Source organism: Schistocerca serialis, chromosome 5, assembly GCF_023864345.2.
Source record: "Schistocerca serialis cubense isolate TAMUIC-IGC-003099 chromosome 5, iqSchSeri2.2, whole genome shotgun sequence".
Classification (NCBI taxonomy): Eukaryota; Metazoa; Arthropoda; class Insecta; order Orthoptera; family Acrididae; genus Schistocerca; species Schistocerca serialis.
Window position 1 is genome coordinate 759,563,991 of NC_064642.1, and position 4,420 is coordinate 759,568,410.

At 46.3% G+C, this 4,420-nt stretch overlaps 1 non-coding gene across 1 annotated transcript; it reads left to right on the forward strand.

The window, feature by feature from the left end:
• Positions 1-3,297: 3,297 nt before the first annotated feature.
• Positions 3,298-3,370, forward strand: Trnaa-cgc (transfer RNA alanine (anticodon CGC)). The gene has a single exon. It is a non-coding gene; the product is annotated as a tRNA-Ala (tRNA).
• The last annotated feature ends 1,050 nt before the right edge of the window (positions 3,371-4,420 follow it).

The following is a 4,420-nucleotide window of genomic DNA, read 5'->3' on the forward strand; positions in this document are numbered from 1 at the left end:
ACGCCCGAGGGAAGACTCGAACCTCAGCCGGGACCAGCCGCACCGCCTATGACTGCAGTCCCTTAGACTAATCTACAGGGTTATTACAAATGACTGAAGCGATTTCACAGCTCTACAATAACTTTATTATTTGAGATATTTTCACAATGCTTTGCACACACATACAAAAACTCAAAAAGTTTTTTTAGGCATTCACAAATGTTCGATATGTGCCCCTTTAGTGATTCGGCAGACATCAAGCCGATAATCAAGTTTCTCCCACACTCGGCGCAGCATGTCCCCATCAATGAGTTCGAAAGCATCGTTGATGCGAGTTCGCAGTTCTGGCACGTTTCTTGGTAGAGGAGGTTTAAACACTGAATCTTTCACATAACCCCACAGAAAGAAATCGCATGGGGTTAAGTCGGGAGAGCGTGGAGGCCATGACATGAATTGCTGATCATGATCTCCACCACGACCGATCCTTCGGTTTTCCAATCTCCTGTTTAAGAAATGCCGAACATCATGATGGAAGTGCGGTGGAGCACCATCCTGTTGAAAGATGAAGTCGGCGCTGTCGGTCTCCAGTTGTGGCATGAGCCAATTTTCCAGCATGTCCAGATACACGTGTCCTGTAACGTTTTTCTCGCAGAAGAAAGAGGGGCCGTAAACTTTAAACCGTGAGATTGCACAAAACACGTTAACTTTTGGTGAATTGCGAATTTGCTGCACGAATGCGTGAGGATTCTCTACCGCCCAGATTCGCACATTGTGTCTGTTCACTTCAGCATTAAGAAAAAATGTTGCTTCATCACTGAAAACAAGTTTCGCACTGAACGCATCCTCTTCCATGAGCTGTTGCAACCGCGCCGAAAATTCAAAGCGTTTGACGGGTGTCAGGGCTTGTAGCAATTGTAAACGGTAAGGCTTCTGCTTTAGACTTTTCCGTAAGATTTTCCAAACGGTCGGCTGTGGTACGTTTAGCTCCCTGCTTGCTTTATTCGTCGACTTCCGCGGGCTACGCGTGATACTGCCCGCACGCGTTCAACCGTTTCTTCGCTCACTGCAGGCCGACCCGTTGATTTCCCCTTACAGAGGCATCCAGAAGCTTTAAACTGCGCATACCATCGCCGAATGGAGTTAACAGTTGGTGGATCTTTGTTGAACTTCGTCCTGAAGTGTCGTTGCACTGTTATGACTGACTGATGTGAGTGCATTTCAAGCACGTCATACGCTTTCTCGGCTCCTGTCGCCATTTTGTCTCACTGCGCTCTCGAGCGCTCTGACGGCAGTAACCTGAAGTGCGGCTTCAGCCGAACAAAACTTTATGAGTTTTTCTACGTATCTGTAGAGTGTCGTGACCATATATCAATGAATGGAGAGCTACAGTGAATTTATGAAATCGCTTCAATCATTTGTAGTAGCCCTGTAGTTTAAGACTGTTTATTTTTAAGTAACATTTCTCTATGTATGTATAAACGCTTGAAGATGAACAGAACATGTTCGAAACGCGTTGCATTATGTTAGATGAAGCACAAAATAAGAAGTGACTGGTAGCAGAAACTTGAAATAAATAATTATCCCACACAGTCACGGTTCACAAATATAGCCATTATGGCTGAAAATAATTAACTTAATCTAACTCATGCTAAGAACAACACACACACCCATGCCCGAGGAAGGACTGGAACCTCCGGCGGGAGGGCCCGCGCAATCCGTTACGTGGCGCCTCAAACCGCGAGGCCACTTCGCGCGGCTGGAATCTGCAATGATGTGTACTGATCATCACTAATTCGGTATTTCTTTCTTTGCTAGAGCCATCTAGTGAACGCGAGTGTACATAAGCAATCAGACATGCCGCAAGACTGGCTAAGTGTTTCTTTCACAGGAAGTCTTTTTCCCATCAGGTTGTCATACTTTGGAGCTGCATACAGGAACCGATATTCCAAGTCCAGCTCCCAGAATGTAGGCGAAGAAGTGTGATGGTGCAGACGCAGATGGGTTACTAAACGGGTTACTATTATGAAAGATTTCCTTGTGAACCAACAGTGAGTGCTGTTTTGTTTTATAGATCATTCAAAAGTCCAAGTCTGTTCCAATGAGCGCTATGCAGAATGTGGGAATCTTACATTGCTGCCCTGGGAGAAGTCCCAGTGGACGAGTTCGGCAGGTGGCACTGTAAGAATCGTTCCTCTGCTCCGACAGGATATAAAAACGTCCTGTGTTCGCAGCCACGTTCTCCTAAACTGGGAAAGGCTCTGAATAGTTCCTGTCAGAACGGTAGTAACAAAGTATCCTAGACAATCAACGCTCAATGGGTATCCGCTTTCCGTCTTGTTTGAACTCTCGTCACATTTGACCGTTTTACGTGCGCTAAACTACGTCTGACTGATTTCTGTTTGTTCTGGCGAGTTTTCTCATGATGGCTGAAACACCTATAAGGTAACAGATGTTCCACAAACAGGCAAGGGACCTTATTTTTAAAGTGTACTCGTTCTTGAAACTAGAGGCAGATTCAGGCGAACCGGTCTGCGAGGTTACAAAGGTGCAGGGCCGCACTGCACGGCGGCCTGTGGCGATACTGGTGCACAAACCGCCAGTCAGGTTATGCAGGAGGCCGAGCTGTCCCAGCAGTCAACTGCAAATGTGTAGTCTCGTTCTCCGGGAAGAAACTTTGCGCGCCAAAGCGGATCCTGGGACCGACGACTTTGTTCGAGATGTTTTGCATCGAAAGGTTTTCCAGTTCTATGAAACAGGCGAGTTCCCCATGCAGCGAAATTGTTCTCTGTTACGCATGAAGTTACTGGGTTTTGTAGGAAGTGCAACGTCACTCCAAAGAATATTGAAGTACGTTGTATTTAAGTAAGTAAGATCTAATGACGGACGGGAATTTCTAATGGAGCGAAGTGATATATGCTTCTTCTAGGACCATGTTTCTAAAAACAATGCATGACACCTGATCAAAAGGAACAACTGTGTATTGCTTGGACTACACTTGGGGTAAATCAAAACCACGTTAGAAATTTGATTTGGCAAACAACAGGTCAAGGCGACTTGAAAACTGCAGCGGGAAAAAAAGGGCATATTTTAATAGGGCACATCGAATCCGCTGCTACCGATTTGTGCCCGAAAGTAAACTTGTATTCCGAGTGAAAACGAAAACTAACTCCGACTATCTTTCTGAATTGAGTGGAAAAATATTTAGAGAATGATTTCAGTATCAGCTGTTGCCTCATTTGCATCCAGGTTCTGTCGTTGTTGTGGACAATGCAAGCTATCACGTCGTTAATATCGACAGGCCTCCCACTACAAACACCGGGCGAGGTGGCGCAGTGGTTAGCACACTGGACTCGCATTCGGGAGGACGACGGTTCAATCCCGTCTCCGGCCATCCTGATTTAGGTTTTCCGTGATTTCCCTAAATGGTTTCAGGCAAATGCCGGGATGGTTCCTTTGAAAGGGCACGACCGATTTCCTTCCCACTCCTTCCCTAACCCGAGCTTGCGCTCCGTCTCTAATGACCTCGTTGTCGACGGGACGTTAAACACTAACCACCACCACACCCACTACAAACACAAGGAAAAGTGATGTTGTTTCATGCCGGTGAAGTAATAACGTACGATATATCGAAACACAACCTAGAGCGGAGCTGCTGGAGCTCGTTAAGATTTCAAAAGGCAGCGATAAAAAATATTAAACTGGTTTCATAGCTCTGCAACCAGAGGATGGTACGAATACCTCCAGTAACAGACGTTTGTAATTCTGTAGATCCCACATTGTATCCTTTTTATAAGCAGATATGCCCTTCTGTCTACCAATTCACGCGCTAGTATTCACTATGCGGGACATTGGCCATCAGTACGAACTACACTACTGGCCATTAAAATTGCTACACCACGAAGATGACGTGCTACAGATTCGAAATTTAACCGACAGGAAGAAGATGCTGCGATATGCAAATGATTAGCTTTTCAGAGCATTCACACAACGTTGCCGCCGGTGGCGACACCTACAACGTGCTAACGTGAGGAAAGTTTCCAACCGATTTCATACACAAACAGCAGTCGACCGGCGTTGCCTGATGAAACGTTGTTGTGATGCCTCGTGAAAGGAGGAGAAATGCGTACCATCACGGTTCCGAGTTTGATAAAGGTCGGATTGTAGCCTATCGCGATTGCGGTTCATCGTATCGCGACATTGCTGCTCGCGTTGGTCGAGATCCGATGACTGTTAGCAGAATATGGAATCGGTGGGTTCAGGAGGGTAATACAGAATGCTATTCTGGATCCCAACGGCCTCGTATCACTAGCAGTCGAGATGACAGGCATCTTATCCGCATGGCTGTAACAGATCGTGCAGCCACGTCTCGATCCCTGAGTCAACAGATGGGAACGCTTGCAAGACAACAACCATCTCCACGAACAGTTCGACGTCGTTTGCA